General features: G+C 47.5%; 1 protein-coding gene across 6 annotated transcripts in view; it reads right to left on the bottom strand.

The window, feature by feature from the left end:
• The window catches only part of LRFN5 (leucine rich repeat and fibronectin type III domain containing 5), a 991,420-nt gene extending 980,059 nt beyond the window's left edge, over window positions 1-11,361 (bottom strand). For 4 of the 6 annotated variants that reach the window (XM_086937339.1, XM_086937338.1, XM_086937334.1 and 1 more), the window contains exon 1: window positions 9,698-11,361. The gene's annotated coding sequence lies outside the window, so the exon portion shown is untranslated. Of the gene's footprint in view, window positions 1-9,655 lie in introns of all 6 variants that reach the window. The other 2 variants (XM_086937335.1, XM_086937337.1) reach the window with 1 other exon arrangement.
• Between the last annotated feature and the right edge of the window lie 7,462 nt (window positions 11,362-18,823).

Below are 18,823 nucleotides of genomic sequence, written 5' to 3'. Positions count from 1 at the left end.
AAGTGCAGAAATTTCAATTTAGCCTGTGCAAGGGTTGTTATAATTGGCCTGAGCCTTCCCCATAGTATTCATTTTTAGACCGCAGAAAATATATAAAAAGTGTTGAGTGAGAGAGAAAACAGTTAATCCAAGGCTCCTTTAGATGTTGGCTCTGAGCATTTATCTAACAATAATTTTGATGGTCAGAATTTATATGAAAAATGCAGATGCAAAGGCAGCACCCAAGTTTGCTGCAGATGTTTTAAGTTTAGTAGCAGCTGTACACCGATGATCCTCATAACAATACTCTTGTGGGCTCAAACAAGTAGAAAGTGCAAAGTGCATTAGTACAATGCACATTCCTCACACTCGGGGTGTAACGGAAGTTGGCCGCCCGCCCCCCGTCCGCAGTATTAACTTACATTTAAAAGCATTAAAATAATATTTAAATAAAGCTCACCTTATCGGCGGCGCATCCGTGTTCATCGCGGGAGGGGGAGCCATGACATGTGCATTCCTCGCCAGGAATGCGTATGCACAGGCTCCCGCGCATGCGCAGTTCCCAGAAGAAGATGCGATTGACACAGATGCGCCGCTGATAACGTAAGCTTTATTTTAAATTTTATTTTAAGACTTTTTAGGTTAATTTAATACTGCAGACGGGAGGCGTGCGGCCAACTTCTGTTACACCCCGAGTGTGCGGATATTTGCCTTGTTTCTCTGCCTACATTGCGAAAGGCGGAAGGGGCAAATCTCTGCACATTCCGTGGGCAGGACTTGAAATGTCCACCCACCCCTACTGGCGATTATACCCTGATGGCAGGTTCAAACACCCAAGCAAATAAAGTCTCTATGAAGCAGATATTTTCTTAGCTGAAACAATGAAGGATAGATGCATAGTATGTGAGTTGTGGTATCTTCATTCAAGTCACAAAAGCAACACATTGCTCCTTGAATTGCAGTGTTTCACAATGCCGGGAGGTGAGCCCACAAGTTCCAGTGCCACAGTCACAGTGCCACTAATCTGGTTTTTAGCCATAACGGATAAGTACAGGTGATGAATTTCTTCTTTTTCCAGGGGCTATAGGAGTTGCATACTGCCCATGCATGTGGGTGCTTGCTTAGTGCTACCATAGCTTTTATCCTTGACAGTTTCTTTATGGGGTCTGCAGTAAGCTTTTTGAGTGCCTACTATGTGAGATTTTTCCCCCATGCCTCTGTGAGTGCAAGGTTGTTTAATTTGTCTTAGAGATAGTGATTGTATGAGGATCCCAACCTCTCTGGGTCATCCGCGTAGAGCAGGTGTGTCATATGTTGACCTCCCAGTTTGGGAGGTTGACAGTTAACTTTGCCAAGGGTCACAACAGGTCAGCGATGTACAGATTAAAAATCAAGTGGGCGAGTACATAGCCTTGTTTCAACCACGAGTTTCTGGGGATCATTCTTCAAATGCATGTGCCGACCTCTAGTTTGACCCACAACCAGGTGTTTGAGTACATCTGTTCAATTGGTTTCCGTAAATTGTCTGGAAGACCCCAGTCCTGCAGTCTGCACCACAGAGAAGCTCTGGGGATGCTGTCAAAGGCAGATTAGAAGTCTATGAAACAGGAGTAGAGCCCAGATCAACTCCTGAGAACTTTATCGCGCATTAGGGCGAACGCCATCAGATTCATTATGGTGTTGCAGTTGTCTCTGAAGCTTTTAGGTCATTGAGCAGAAGGATGGCAAATAGTTTGAAGTAGTTATCAATTAGCGCTATAATGTGGTAATTGCGAGGTTGAGATTAAGATCCCCATTGAAGAGTGCCTAAATAATTGATCCTCTCCAGTAGTCTGGAATGCGGTTGATTGCCAAGTAGAATCTGACCAGTAGCGACATTGACAATGCCCAGAATGGGAGATCGGATGTAAAAAGGGCTGTTGGAAGCCTATTTATGCTGGGAGCTCCTTCTTTCCACATTCTTGCCAAATTGTATCTGCAGCAGTCTTCTGATGAGGTTGCGTAGTTATTTAGGATTTTGTTCCCCGAGCGTTCTTCTGGCAGGTCAATTGCAGGAGTCTTTAAGGCTTCTGAAATTTCAGAGTGATCATTTGAGTATGGCTGAGAAAGTACAGAGTCACAGATTAATTGTCAATTGAAAGGTGAGATGACAAAAATTAGGCCAATGCAATTTTAGGAATATCTGTGTTGGGGCCTTTCTAATCTTCAGTTAGTGTTTGGTTTGACTATAGACCAGATTGGTTTGGCAATCTTTTTCTTGCTCATTTGCAAGAGCTGAGCCCAGAAATCATCTTTCTTTTTTTTTTAGACAGTCAGATTGATTTTCTAAAGTTGACCTGTAATTGTATGGCTTAAGTTTCCCAGTTGGAGGAAGAGATGATGTACGAGGAAAGCATGTTGCCATTCACTTCGTTCTTCAGGGCTTTCTGGATCCTTGTTAATCTGAGTCTGGCAGTGGGTACAAAAGACTTTGTTCGAGCATGGTTTGTGCTGTGGAATATCTGGAGAATGCGTTCTGTAAAAAAGTGTGCATTGTTTGATACTAAAGATGGAGCAAGAGGAAATTGCACTATGTTGTGTCCTGATCCAGGTGATTGCCTCAAGGTAATCTACTTATCCCATTTCACCATTTTAAGATTTTGTGTGTACACGCCAGAGCTGATGAAGGGAACAACCTCAGTTTTGAGGCACAAATTGGCAGAAGATTTTGCTGAGTCACTGTTGTTGCACAGATTCTACTGGTAAAGCAAAACCCTGTGTTGAGTCGACAGGTCTGTTAGAATGCAGGGACTGAGTATCTCTTCTACATCAGTACCTGTTGCCCCAAATCCTGGCTAGGTCACATTACCTCATCTGAACTTCTAAACTTTCCAGAGTAACAGATGATGTTGGCAACCTCAAACATGACCCTCTAGTCCCCAAGGGAACCATAGAAACAGATCCCTCCCTTTTGTTACTCACTAACTCATGCATGCATGAGGTAAATACAAGACATGAAGAAAGTTTACAATATATTTATTGAAACTATTGTAGTCTATTATGAAGCAAATGTGCTGTGATCATTAGACAGATGCAACTAAACAAAGTAATTAGCATTATTAACAGGGTGTATAGGACAAACATTACAACCAAGGCAAATTATCTATCTGGCTAAGCCTACCATTACTGTGTGAGCACAGGGATATATTTGCCATCTTTGGGATTGGCCTAAGACTTCATACCTGCTGTAGGTAATTAGATGGTCCCCATTATGTATGTAAATCTAGATTATGCAAGGGTGCATGTCAGGCTCTACGCTTGTTCCAGAATAGTCCTCTCTGCGCAAAACCTCCTCTCTAGTCCCCAAAGAGATGGGGCACAGTTTATAAGATAAAACTACTATGCTGCAAGATGCAGCTGGCCAAACGTGTTGTGTCTACCATTAGGAGCTGGTGCTGAATGAGCAGAGAAAAAGAGTACACTATTTTGTTATGTATTCGGAGCAACCTTGTGCAATATGTGCATACTAATTCCCAGGAAGAGTCCCCGAATAACAAGTAACATGTACAGCATATTTCCAAAAGAATGTCATGAAAACCAGTGTATTATAAGTGGCCATGCAGAGCAGAGGCAAGAAACACCAAACTAAGGGAAAACGAAAGTGGGCCCAAAAGAGAACACACTACACTATCAAATCGATCACTTAATGAGAAGTTACATATATACCTAAATTGAGCGGCTGAACATAAGGTGAGGTCAATGTGGGAGATGGATTTTTCTGTTGCTTGCATCCGGCCTGCTGGCGTTTCTCCACTCGATCAACCTTATAAGAGCCTGAGGACCAGACATTCACATTTTGAGAGGAAGGACTCAGCCAGTTTACTCCAGTTGGTTTTTGTGGTCACCTCTCTCTTCACTGTGCCCCACTACTAATCTCCTTGTGATTTAGGGGAGAGAGTTGATGCCTCTTCACTTGTCAATTGGTCGTTAGTATTGTAGCTGCTTTTTGTGGCCTTCTTCCACTGAACAAAACTTTGGAAAAGTGGATCGGCTGTTTACCATGCACCTCTAGCCGACTAGGAAACAGGCTTGAGACTTTCAATGTGGAATGTGTGTTGGAGATAGAGTAAGCCTCCAATGCACCATCTTTTTCCACTGCCTACAATTCAGCAGAAAAAGACTTCTTTTGTGAAGTGTACCGGAAGCCAGTACACCTGCCTTTAAGGCACATGAGTGCTGCTACTTCTCTACTGCCTGTGGTTTAATTTACTCTGAGTACTCACTGCCTATTAAATGTGTCCACAGAGACACAGATTTCTGTCCGACAGCGTTCCACCCATCGGTGCGTGGATTTGTTGGGCCATACAAATAAACAGGGACTTTGCAGGACAACTATGTAAAATTATAGCATCATATAACATGTGTTCATTGTTTGGAGCAGAACTGTAGAAAGCACCCGAAAAAACAGGACTTCCAAATTGGTAAGAAGTTCAAATCAATGGAACACTCTAGAAAGCCAAATAGGAACATCATGCTTCATCGACAAATCAGAAAAAATCCTGAAATTCTTTCTTATTAAAATGAATACACAACAGCATCCCCGCACACACCATAGCCTTAAATAGGGGAACAATTTCAAATGCAGTCAGTACACAGAGCCAGACTGCATGTGCAGTGGCAAGGATGGGGAAGGACACCTTGGGCTCTAAATCCATAAAATTTTCGCAGTCATTTCAAAGTTCTCTTGCTTAAAAAAGAGCCCCTATATCAGTGGCCACAAAGTATTGACTGTATTCAGAAAGGGAACCATTAAACTGTATAGATTAAGTTCTATAAAAAAAAGTACCATGATCATGAAGAATGTGTTAATGAATTATGGAGGTACTACGTCATGCTATGAGTAGCAGATAAACAAATGTTTCTGTTGGTGTAACAATAAATTACAATGATCCCGAGACAGAGCAGCCCATCCCGAGTACCCAGTAACAGTGTAAGCTGTGTATTACCCGCAGAGGGTGATGGGGTGTGTGTTACATCACACCCACTCAATTACAACCTAGAAATCTTGAGAGAATTGAATAATGGGTCAAGGTATTTAATTCTGAGTTTTTCCTCATTTTTCAGATGTATAAAACGTGCTGGCCTTAACAAAAACACTCGAACCTCCACGTATGTAAAGAGGTTGAGGGGTGAGATGTGTTCCTTATCTCTGGTCATGACTCGTGACAAGAGGCGTCGCTTAAATAAGCATAGCCGGTGGATTGTGCAGCGAGCACTCGTCACAGATAACCACCATATACACTAGACACCAGGCGAGCGAACAAGAAAGATTTATACATTTCTCTTTCTGTGAGCACCGGTTTTCACCGTCTGTTAGCTATGATTTTTTTTTTACTTTAGGAGAAATTGAAGCCATTTTGTGTTGAGTCTGAAGCAGAACTAGTGTGCGCTCTGGAGCAGAAGAGAACGGTTCAATAAGTGCGTATTCACAATAGGCAACACATTTCATATACATGCAAATCAATATCGGTAGACATGTGTACATTTATGCTTGTGATGTGTACATATGTATGTGTATAATTAAAGTGAAAGGGTATTTAGGTATATATCTATGGGCATCTTGGTTAGTTAACAATGTATAGCTCTAGGCTATGAAAGAGAAAATGGAGGCACCTGAAATGAAAAATGCTACCGGGGAGTAAGTATACTAATAAATGTATGCCCCCCCACTCCCATTTTATACCACAGAACAAATGTCAGATTTGATGTTATTGCCATAGTGCAACTCATTTATTGAGAAAAAAACACACTCTTCTTTCTCAGAGATTAATTGCTGCTATGTCTTTAGTGTATACTTTCTCTGCTGATGCTCACAAGGCCTATTGCATGTGACTGCATCTCATTGTACGAATTTAATCCACTAGCTCCTCTTAAATTTTTATTGTATATAGATGTATTTGTTTATGACTACTAAACAAGCCATACACAAAGTATACAAAGGGTAACACGTTATGTACTACCACGTTTGAGGTAGGAAGTAGCCCTCATGACACACTTAAGGCTTTGCTTCTTGTAAATCTGCCTCTCCCATCCTGAATAATGCTGACAAATAATACACTACACTTTGCTGATAGATAGATAGATAGATAGATAGATAGATAGATAGATAGATAGATAGATAGATAGATAGATAGATAGATAGATAGATAGATAGATAGATAGATGGATGGATAGATGGATAGATAGATAGATAGATATATAAATAGATAGATAGATAGATAGATAGATAGATAGATAGATAGATAGATAGATAGATAGATAGATAGATAGATAGATAGATAGATAGATAGATAGATAGATAGATAGATAGATAGATAGATGTTTTGCGTTTACTCTTTGTTTTCTTTCCTGTAATTGGTAAAAGCGTTCTATTAGCTAATAGCTACAGAAACTAACATGCAGCCAGTTAATTTGCGTTGCTTACACTTTCAACCAATGTCATCAACTGTTGGAACTTTTAAAACATCACCAGCGAGCCTGATATTTTACCAGCTATCTATGAAGTCAAATACACGAATGATGAATGCAATTACATAATATACGTATGCAGTAAAAAGAATCACACCACTGAAATGTACTGTCACAGTCATGCAAGGAATGTGATAATGAGACACCACACTAAATAAGAAACCGAGACAAACAACGGAGAAAGGGGTGACTGCAGAGAGAAAGGGGAAGAGAGAGAGGTGGGAGAGCAAGACGTAGGAACAGGAGAGGGAGTAAGGAAGAGAGAGAGAGGGAGTAGAGAGAGGGAGATGTGAAGAAATGCAGAGTGACAGAGAGAGTGCGCGTGTCCTCATAGACGTGTGTGTGAGCTCCTCTCCACTCATGCGCGTGCATGTGGCAGTTCTCTGCCTACAGGTGCACTGTGTGTCTGTTCCACATAACCTTCAAAAGCTGAAAACCTACTCTGATTTAATTATCCCCTTCAGCATAACATTAGCAACATTAGGCACATGTTTCTAGAAACCTCATTAGGTATTGGAAGCAGATGCTCGTCGTAGGTGCACAATGACAATGCAATGAGATAATAGCCTTACAATTCTCGTGAGTGTGAACCTCAGGTACACAGTTCAAACCGTGTGAATAATTACAAAAGAAGTGTACCTTCGAGAATAAAACAAAGCTTTGGAAGTGCCTCCCGTTCAATAAATGTGTGTGTTAAATCAAATGTATTTTTGCAACAAAAATGGTCCCTTGAAGTTCTGTAGCAAGCATGTCTGCAAAAACAGGCCATGTGACGGGGCAGCAGGTTCATTTGAGATGTGGATGAACTTCAGTATCATGACGTTCAAGGAGTCAGCCAGGTAGTTTGTAGACTCTGGCGATCCATTCGGAGAGTTGCGTCTTTTTAAAGCCCCTCTTGATCTTGAAGTGTGGAAATTTCCTTTCGATTCTTCGAGCAGCAATTGAAAACAGAAGGGTCTCGAATGCATGCCCTGCAAATCACAATTGCATCGTCTGTCTTTCTCAAACTAAATAATTTTACATTTTCTAAAATGAATCATGTCATCTCTGGCATGCAGGACTGTGAACCACCAGCTTTAGATCAGCCCACATGCTGCTGGAGCAAAGCCACTGGGTTTGGCTACAAGACCAGTCACACAGAGCCAGAAAAGGAAACATGGCATTTCAGGGGATTTGAAATGCATTCAATAATCCCCGAACAATAATCCAGTTGTGTGTGTTGGTACAGAGCTCGTTTGCATATGTGGGCGTATGTGTGTTCATTTCAACATTAATTATTTATTAAATGTTGTCATGAATTTCTAAAAATAGATGCAACTGGGAAACACCTTTCTGGAGTCTGAAAACGTCCATTTCCCTCCTCTGCCCGGCTCTTTTAAAGCCCCATCCCTCGCTGGTTGCATATTGCAAAGGGGTACATCAAGAACGACGAAAGATAACCCTCGGCTTCCACCAATAGTATCTTTCTTGCGTTCTGTCAAGCAAATGGCACACAAAATGGCGTGATCACGATTTTCCCATGTTTGAAGTCACTGACGCGGAGGCTTGTGAAAACCCCCCTTCCTAGTCTTCCACCGTGTTCAATCTGATAATTAGGGCTATGTTTTTCAACTGTGAGCAACAGCCTATGGGACACACGAATCTTCTTCCATCACCACAGCAGTTAAAAGTAGAACACGCACATCCTTTCTAATACCCACTCCTGGGTGGTAACAAACATTGGAGCATTATTATTGTTATCAAATGAATGTACAAACCATGCCCGGCCCAAGCCATACATGCCAACAGGCCAAATGCGCGCGGGAGACTTATTTTTGGGCCGTTTTCCGCCTCACATTGCTTCTTCTTCGACATAAGTGAATGGAGAAAATGCATTCCCCCGATTATGTTTTTCATAATCTCCCTTTTTCCATTTAGAAATGTTGGCATGTGCGCTCCTGCAGCAGGTGTCGCCATTTTCGGAGCCCCGCCAAAAGCCTGCGCGCGGCCTGCACAACAGGGCACTGAGCCCTGCGCGGCCTGCTCTTTGCGCCCCCTTCCGGCCAGGGCCAAGCGGCAGCTCCTATGACGCCTTTTTCCGCACTCCAGCAACATCCTGCAAGCAGAAAATGCCATCACCTGGAGAGCTGCGAAACTGCAGCGCGGAGCAGAGCTCCCTAGGCGGCAGAAGCAAAGGGCTCGAGTCCCTCAGGCGAGCCAGAACGCACCGGTGCAGACTTGGCTCCTGCAGGGTCGGCGGCAGCCCCCGCCCGGCCGGCCTGCCAGCCTCCACCGGCTGCAAAAACTTACAGACGTAAAGAGCATAACGCATCTGAATTATTAAAATGATCTCCACACAAACATGAAACATTTACGAGGCGAGTTTGGGAGTGCTGCATCGTGTTAAACCCAACCCTGGCGTCCCTGAGGAGTTGGGTATACGTCCCAGGGGGAATGCAAGAAGTACCCACGACATGTCATCGACGTGCATCGGATGGTGCGAGCATCACCCCCACCTGCACAAACACAGTCTTATTCATCTAGTTCCGGGACACTTACCCCCGCATCACTCTGCTCACGTACACCACCCACATCACACGCGTGCACGTGCCATATTGTCACGCAGAGTGCACGTGTTTTTATCGCTTCCCTTCAAGGAATATACAGTCACTGGGTGAATCGCTTACATTTCAACATAAGTAGAACTACACCGCATCATGCTTTGTCGGATTAAAAACAAAACAAACAAAAAAACGGGCAGCTGTACCATGGGGGTGAGTGGACACGTATATGCACTGTCTGACGAAAAGCACTGTCTGATGAAAAGCACTGTCTGATGAAAAGCACTGTCTGGTGAAAAGTATACAGTATCCTTATCGGCTGCTGCCCCGCCTCCCTTCCCCTCTATAGAGAATGGAATAACATTAGTCTTGACAGTAACCGGGCAGACAACCTCGATCTAAAACATGGAGTGGGGCATTGGTCCCATCACTCGGTGAAAGATTGAGAGCCCATGAACAGATTTATTTGGCTTATAAATATTGCTCAATAACATGCAATGCACGCCCTCTTTCAGCCCGCACTCGCAATAACGGTATAGAAATCCCACCCGTACAGAACGGGACCTGCAATGCAGGCAAAACAGCGCGCACAGGATTATTATAAAATGAGATAATGGTGGTCTCGTTACCTGCTGCATCTGGGGGAAAGGGGGCGCGGTAGCACGCTTTACCTGGAGAAACGGCAACAGCGATGCGGCAGGCGGTGTTGTGGCGGGGGTCCTTCGCCTGGTCTGCTCTCCGCCCAGGCTCAGCGCGGACATTCTAGGCATGGAAGTTGATTGTGGGCACAAGTAGGGACCGGCCTGTATTCCGGTCGGCTGTATCCATGAAGTAGGCAGCCTCTGGGCTAGAGGGCAGAGACGGGACGCTGCAATCTGAGCCGGGCTCTACAGTCATCTCCAGGGCAGGAAAAAAACAGGCAGCAGCGCAATCTGGCTGGCATATCCTTTCAATCACATCCCTTCATGTTGCCTGCAGACCAAATCTACTTAGCTCGGCAGCAGCTGACATTATTGACGTTCCCTTTCACGATCCAGAAAAGGGACCCGTTTAGAGCCCCGTCTGCGGTGCCAGAGAGGTCGAAGGAAACAACCCCCACAGGGAACTTTGCGCCCTGACGAACAGCGGCCAAGCCAGCCCTCTCAGAACCGCTTATGACCTTGCGATGTGGCTGTTCCAGGTCTGTCCTCGAGCCCTGCTCCGTGAAACCCTCTCCGTCGAGCAAAAATGAGCACCTTGGCAAGCAGAGCCTCCACTAGACCAGCCGTGACTGGGGGCTGCTCGGCGTGCGTGCACGGTAATCCTTTGCTTTGTGGGGCTGGGATCCGCTAGTTAGCAGCATAGGTTCTCCTCCGTGACAAAACAGGCTCTCTCACAATAAGCAGGAAACTTAGACCAGCAGAAATCCCTCTCCAAGGTGCTGAAGGAAACCGACACACTTAAGCCGCTGGCCCATTCATCTCGGGTGCGTTTAATCGCCCAATCTCTATTTAGCCGTGTTATTGCAGGGGGCCGTGGTTATAACCCCGCACAGCAAGGGGGTACATTCAGGGTAAGACTAGCCCGTTTCCCTCGACGATCTGCCCCCGGTGAGCCATTGCAGGTCCCCCCTGCATGCGCACACCCTGCGATCCGCCTCGTGCCTCACGCCACCTCCACCCTACCTTGAAAAAAAGCGCACGCACGACAGCGGCGCCGAGTCAGTTTCGCGCGACGATCTCCAGCCGCCCCTGGCAGCGGGAGGCAATGCGCGTCTCCTTCTCATCCCAGCCGGCCGGAGCCATGCCCACTCACCCGGGCAGCCTGGCCGGGCTCAAGAGAGCCAGCAGAGAACCGCCACCGAGCCTTCAGTTTCAGCAGTGAGTGCGTCGAGCGGCTGCGGGGGGGAAAGTCAGATCAAATCTCAGCAGGCAGGACTGCACCGCTGCTCCCAGCACTTGCCCGGTCCAGCCTCCACGCTGAGTTAATCCCGAGACTGACTGAAAGCCACTGAGAGCCCTGGCCAGGGCGGTTAATACGGAAGCGGGATGTCTTCTTCTGCTTTGCACCTCTTTGGCCCGGTAAGGGGACCGCTGCCCGATGAGATACGGTAAACCTGTGCCACTGGCATTACATAACTCGAGAAATGCCCGAATGCCACGTATTTAGGGAGGCGGGGCTCCCACGGAAGCCAAATGTAGTGTTTGTTTACAAGGACCCGCTATTGAGAAGGAATCTTACGATAAACAGAATAAATTAAAAAACACAACCTCTGGTTGTCGTGGGAGAAGAGATCCTTAGCAGGAATGACATAAGGTCGTTTGAAGAGTACAGCGCGCGCCTGTCGATCTGGGACGGGGACACCAGGAGGCTTCCCATTCGCGCATCAAGTACAGCAGACGGATCCTGTAATGGAGATGCGGGGGCGGGGCGTGAAGGCAGGAGGGAGACGGGGCAAACGGCAGCCTAGAGCCTGTCAGCTTCCCCGAAGGCACTATTAAATGCCCTCCAACATCAGCAGCAGACTACCAAACGAATCCGTGGCCACCGGATCTATGTGGCATCTCTCTGCAGACACTGGACCGTCATCAGGGTGTAGGGAGAAGGCCCTTGGGTGTTAGGCTTAAAGTGTCCCGGGGCAGACGCCTGCCAACCTCACAGTGAGAGGACTTCAGTAGGGGGCTCGCAGATGCATCCTACCGGAAAATGCACGAAGGCACTGCGAAAAGAATTACGCACTCAGCGGGGGCACAGCTGGAGGTACCTCAAACTCAGCGGAGGGCACGGTTGGAGGTACCTCAAACTCCGCAGAGGGTACGACTGGCGTCACCTCGCACGCAGCAGAGGGCACGGCTGGTGTCACCTCGCACGTAGAAGAGGGCACGACTGGAGGTATCTCAAACTCAGTGGAGGGCACGGCGGGTGGTACTTCACACCATGCTGAGGGCACGACTGGTGGTACCTCACACCAGCGGAGGGCACGGATGGAGGTACCTCACACTGAGGAGAGGGCACGGCTGGAGGTATCCTACACCGTGCTGAGGGCACGAATAGTGGCACTTCATTCCGAGGACAACACTGGAAGAATCTTGCATGGAGGGCATTGCTGGAAAAACCATCTGCAAAAAACATGTTTAAGTGAAACCATACAAGAGTATTCCTGGGTTAAACTCACACAGGGACAACGCAGAGAAAGGAGCAACTGTCGCATTATCCAGGAAAACTCACGCGAGCGGAACTGTTGGAAGCGGACGGATATAGGACCTCAAAAGGAACTCACAGAGGACACCTGTCCAGGACTCTTTGGGAGCACCGGTGAGCGGAAGTGCACAAGGGGGGATGAGATTAAACGCTTACACAGATGGCGGAGGAAGTTGTAACTATAGGCCTCCCCTCATTGAAGGAAGAAAGGGCGCCAGGGAGTACACAGTCACTGGGACGCTGGTGAAAGAGCTCATATGCCATGACGAGGAGGGCAAACTGCGAGTATTGCTGGAGAAAGCTCACAAAGAGACCACTTCTGTAGGACGCTTGCACCACAGACGCTTCTTGAGGCCCCCACACCGAGGGCAGAGCTGACGGAAGCATCCATTTGAGGCAGCGGCAGAGCTGACGGAAGCATCCATTGGAAGCAGCGTTGGAGGGCACGAGTCAAGAGAGCAGTCTCGCTGCTGGTGGCAACTGAATGAAGGCCCTACTTGAGGAATCACGCCCGAGGGCACTTCTGGAGGAGGTCCCACTAAGGGCAGTGCTTAAGGAATAATCCACTGAGGGCATTGATGGAGGGCACGTGCCAAGAGAGCACGCTTGGAGAGAGCTTGCACTAAAAACACAGCCGGAAGAATCATAAGCAGTGCTGCAGGTGGAAATTGAATGGAAGCTCTGCTTGAGTAAGCACCCCGAGGACACTTCTGGAGGAAGCTCACCCCGAGGGTACTTCTGAAAGAAGCTCACCCCGAGGGTACTTCTGGAGGAAGCTCACCCCGAGGGCACTTCTGGAGGAAGCTCACCCCGAGGGCACTTTTGAAGGAAGCTCACGCCGTGGGCCCTTCTGGAAGAAGCTCACCCGAGGCACTTCTGGAAGAAACTCACCCCGAGGTCAGTTCTGGAAGAAGCTCACCCCGAGGGCACTGCTGGAGGAAGCTCACCCCGAGTGCCCTTCTGGAGGAAGCTCACCATGAGGGCACTTCTGGAGGAAGCTCACCGAGGGTACTTCTGGAGGAAACTCACCCCGAGGGCACTTCTGGAGGAAACTCACCCCGAGGTCACTTCTGGAAGAAGCTCACCCCGAGGGCACTGCTGGAGGAAGCTCACCCTGAGTGCCCTTCTGGAAGAAGCTCACCATGAGGGCACTTCTGGAGGAAGCTCACCCGAGGGTACTTCTGGAGGAAACTCACCCCGAGGGCACTTCTGGAAGAAGCTCACCCCGAGGGTACTTCTGGAGGAAGCTCACCCCGAGGGCACTTCTGGAGGAATGCTCACCCTGAGGGCACTTCTGGAGGAAGCTCACCCAGAGGGTACTTCTGGAGGAAGCTCACCCCGAGGGCACTTCTCTAGGAAGCTCACACAGAGGGCACTTCTGGAGGAAACTCACCCGAGGGCACTTCTGGAGGAAGCTCACCCCGTGGGCACTTCTGGTAGAAGCTCAGCCCGAGGGCACTTCTCTAGGAAGCTCACCCAGAGGGCACTTCTGGAGGAAACTCACCCCGAGGGCACTTCTGGAGGAAGCTCACCCCGTGGGCACTTCTGGAAGAAGCTCACCCCGAGGTCTCTTCTGGAAGAAACTCACCCGAGAGCACTTCTGGAGGAAGCTCACCCTGAGGGCACTTCTGGAGGAAGCTCACCCCGAGGGCACTTCTCTAGGAAGCTCACCCGAGGTCACATCTGGAAGAAACTCACTCCGAGGGCACTTCTGGAGGAAGCTCACCCCGAGGGCACTTCTCTAGGAAGCTCACCCAGAGGGCTCTTCTGGAGGAAACTCACCCAGAGGGCACTTCGGGAGGAAGCTCACCCCAAGGGCACTTCTGGAGGAAGCTCACGCAGAGGGCACTTCTGGAGGAAATTCACCCCGAGGGCACTTCTGGAGGAAGCTCACTTAGAGGACGTTACTGAAGGAAGTATCCATCGAGGGGAGGGCTGTAGAAAAGCACACGCAGAGAGCACTCTTGCAGGGAGCTCTCATTGAGGATACTGCTGAAAAAGCATACACAATACTGCTGGTGGGAACTGAAGGAAGGCTCTGCGCGAGGAATCACGCCCGAGGGCACTTCTGGGGGAAGCTCTCATTGAGGGCACCTTTGAGGGCAGGGCTGGAGGAGGGCACATGCAAAGAGAGTACTATTGTAGGGAGCTTGCACTGAGAACATGAGTGAAAGAGGCATGCACAGTGCTGCTGGTGGAAACTCCGAATGAGGGCTCTTCTAAAAATGCCCACTCTAAGGGCACCTCTAGAAGAAGAATACACTGAGGGTACAGCTGAATGTTGCTCATAATGAGATAACTCCTGTAGGATGATTGCACTGAGGACACTACTGTATGACGCTCACACTGAGGACACTGCTGACAAAGGTATACACAGAGAGCACTACAGGAGGAAGTCAAGAACAAGGGAACTGCTAAGGGAATCACCAACAGCGGGTACTGCTAGTGAGCACACACAGGGCATGCTAATGAAACCTGGTATGAACATCAAAGTTCAAAAATACAAGCGATGTAATAGCGGTTCAAACAGGCCAAAATCAAGGAAGGGCATGCACTCAATACCACCTGGTTTGCATTAAAACCATCTATAATAGTGGTCTAGTGAGCTGCTCACATCCATGGACCCTAGTGTCACTGTACTAATAAATATTGGCACACTTCTGGAGGAAATGTACACAGAGGGTACTTATCTAGGGAGCTTACACTGCTGGATAACGTATATATTGGTAGAACAAATGAAAGATGCACTGCTGAGGGCACAGATTAAATACATGCCTTTTCATGGTACTTGTAGTGCACTTTTTTGTATGGTCACCTCCAACCTTTTCGTACAAATGCTGATGGTTATGACTCTGATAGTGCACTGGAGTCTGCTGTCCAGACCCCAGTGCCTGTGCTCTGCAAAAACTGGTATGTTCGACTTGGTAATCCCAAATTGGCAAATGCATTTCCCCCTTATAAGTCTATAATATATGTTACCAGGGGTACCCAGGGCATAGGTGGTAAAGGGGTCCCCAGGGCGGCAGCAGGGTTTTCTGCCACCCTGGGTGAGCCATGCAAACTACTGACAGCAAGCCTGCCTTTTCAGACTGCCTGGGCAGTTCAAATTACTCGAACTAGACTGTGCCCTCACAATGTGTGGTACAGTAAATGACCTATCTTTAATTTATGTCAGGCACCCCTAAGGAAGGCCTCCTCAGTCAAGGAGGCAGGGTACATTATATTAAAGATATGGGCATATAAATGCAAGCCTATGTGTTCTTAGAGTGGCATTCCCCATTGGACACTACTGTAAGTGTTAGCTGTCCATAGGATAACATGGGCTGCCCACTGGCCACCCTCGAGACTGGCAGATCCATTATGGTACCACTAAAATATGTCATGTTTGTTATCAAACAACTAGCCCCCCGATATGATTCTCATGTCCTGCGTGCCATGGCAGGCACCCAGGTGGTACTTTAGTGGTTGTCCACCTGGTTTCCCCACCTTCACTGTGCTCTGGCTGACCAGCCCATGCTTTCCCGCACCTGCTGCCAAGACAGGATTCTGACCTCCTGCCAGGCGGTGTGTGATCACTCCTAGGAGTCAGGAACAAAGGCTTAGGCAGGAAGGGGGTCACACCACCATCCTCCGAAGCAGGCTAGTGAATTGGCACATCAAGGCGGTGAGTTTACAAGGCTGCACCACCTCTGATATGCAACTGGGTTGTCCCACTGTGAGGGCACAACCCTGCTCTTGCCCCCGGTGTACTGGCTACCAGGCAAGCTGCAAAATCTGATATGCAGGAGGTGTATACCTCCATGAAGGCAGGCCGTACCTTCAGGATGGACAGCTTAATATATACACCAAAAATACAATTCTGCCATATTTAGGAGGGCAGCAATAGTGGGTTCTGGGTGGAAAAGGTGACTTGCACCACCGGATGTGGTCACCTCAGGGGGGATTACCTGCAGGGTATTGCTGCCCATTGGCTCCTTGCTTCCACACCCCTAAGTCTTGGATTTAAGTAATGCTCCCTGACACCAGAACCTCAGACCTGAACAACTTACTTCAAAGGACCAAGAGAAGATCTGCCTTGTTGACAACAGGACTTTGCCCACAGCACACAGAAAAAAGAGGGATACTTTGCCCCTGAGGCAACAAACTTGGGGGCAGATTTACAAGCTCTTTGCACCACTTTTGCGTACATTTTCCCATGTTAAAAGTGATGCGAAAGTGGCGCAAGGGGCTTGTAAATCTGCCCCTTGGAATTGAGTAAATGGACCTCGTCCTTGGCTAAAACTCAACACTCCCAAAGAGAGGGACTCTTGGGCAAGCATGAAGCACCCTCGGTCTTTGCTAGGCTAGTGGCACTAGTTCCCGGCAAACTGAAGGTAAAAACACTCGCTGGTTCCAGATAATTGCTGGCCATAGGGCCCTTAGTCCCTCTGTAGGATCACTCAAATCTAGGTGGTTCAGTGCATTGTGGGAGTTGTAGTCCAGCTTGTCCTGAAGTTTCAGGCTTCTACTTTACTCCCCAGGACCCAACAAAGTTCCAGAAGCTTTTTGATATGCTTAGCGCTGCCAAAGCTTATTTGTCACTAATGCAGTAACCATCCTGCACACTCGATGCTGCATCTACAGGGAACACTGTGTAACCACACATCAGCAGCTGTGTATATGTTGTGTTCTTGCATTCTCTTTCTTGCAGCACCATTTAAGCTGTAAAACAGCACCACCCGCAGCTCCAGCTCTGCACCAAGGACAGCCAGAACAACTCTGCACTTGGACCCCATGGGATTGGTAACATTGATTTGACTGTTATCCCCTGATCCTGGGGACTGCATGACCATAACCCTGTAAGGTTTCCACATAACTCGACCTGCAAGTGACCGATTGTGACTAGTGCTTTTTGCCATTGACTTCAATGGTATTTTGTCTTATGTATTTTACTGCTCTGATTCAATATTGCTTCATGAATCTAAAACTCTGTTTATTTGTATGCTATTTTGTTTGTTTTAGTGTCTAAAATAAGATAAAAATACACTCTATTTTTATAAATTGGTTTCCGATTTCTCTCGAGTCGAATCAATGACTTATCTTCCATGATGGTACTCTGAAATGCTTAACACATGTTCCTCTAGTAAAGCCTGACTGCTCTTTGCCACTCTACCAGGACTGAGATAAGAATTTACTAGTGTGAAACCAAGACCATCTATGGGGTATTGTGATAATATTACATGGTAAGTATAACCAGACATGCCACATAAGAATCCACTTTTCTACAATACTGCTGGAAGGAGTTCTGACAGTGGGGACTCCCAAAGGCCGCTCTCACCACTCAGGGCATACATGGAAGGAGCTCTCACAGAGGCCACTCCTGGAGGGAGGGAGATCTCACACAGGTCACTGCTAGAGGGCACCCCTACAGAGGGCACTCCTGGAGGAAGCTTTTACACAGGGCACTATTGGTGCACCCTCTCAAAGAGGGCACTGCTGGATGGAGCACTCACAAAGGGTACTCCTAAAAGGAAATCTCACAGAGGGAACTTGTGAAGCAAATGTTCACACAGGGCACTGCCAGAGGAAACGCTCAGAGAGGACACTCCCAAAGGGAGCAGCCACACAGGGCATTCCTGGAAGGAGTTCTTACTCAAGTCTCTGATGGAGAGTGTTCCCACAAACGCACTCTTGGAGGGAGGTCTCACAGACGGCATTCGCCATAGAAAGTTCCTTAGGAGCGCACTACTGGGCACTATTAACCAAAGTCCCCGCTGATGTTACTGCTAGCAAGAACACTAATGGTAGAGTGAGAGTTAGGTCACAGAGAACAATACTGGAATAAACATAAACCAAGAGGACTGCTGGATGAAGCTTAAACAGAGAGGAAGCTCACACAGGGAAACTCACTGTGGGAAGCTCTCTGCTATAGCAGTGATCAAGGATCTTCCTACTGAACGCAAAGTTAAAAGAAGACTTATCTGTGGCAGAAAGAGTGTGTAAGCATGTTGTGTGTGAATGTGTGGATGAACAGCAGTCAGGCAAGGGTTTTTGTCAAGATGGCCTCAGATTGCATGGATGAAGAGAGAGAGCGGGAGGCTACACATCGGAAGGAGCGTGTCTTAAAGCAGGGGCCAAAACAATTCCCAGGTTATGGATTTTAGACTCTGTTCACCGAATCACTTTTATAATTCTGATGCCCAGAAAGCAGTTTGCTGAACAGTATTGAAATAAAAAATGCTTGAATCCTCTACCTGTTGCCAAGGCTAAAGCAAGCTTACACTTAGAACACTCCAATAGGTGACATGCCGAGGGCATTTATTGCAGAAGGAAGCTTGTGCACTACTGGCAAAAGCGTGCACTAAGGGCACTGCCGGAGGAGGTTCACAATGGCAGGACTTTAGGAGTGCATCCTGAGGACCCTGCTCAGGAAAGCTCCCATTCAGCACACTGCTGAAGTAAGCTCACATTGAGCTCGCTGGTGGAGGTAATTCACATCTAGAACAGAGTTGAAGTAAGTTCACAGATTGCACTGATGCTCGAGATAGCTCACACAAATGACAATACAGCAGGCCACACTGATGATACTGCAGGATGATACTTGCTGTAAGGGTGTTGGCAGGGGAAAATGACAATTC

This window comes from Lissotriton vulgaris, chromosome 9 (genome assembly GCF_964263255.1).
Source record: "Lissotriton vulgaris chromosome 9, aLisVul1.2, whole genome shotgun sequence".
Taxonomy (NCBI): Eukaryota; Metazoa; Chordata; class Amphibia; order Caudata; family Salamandridae; genus Lissotriton; species Lissotriton vulgaris.
The sequence above is the reverse complement of the archived record's forward strand: the minus strand, read 5'-3'. Positions and strand labels throughout refer to the sequence as shown.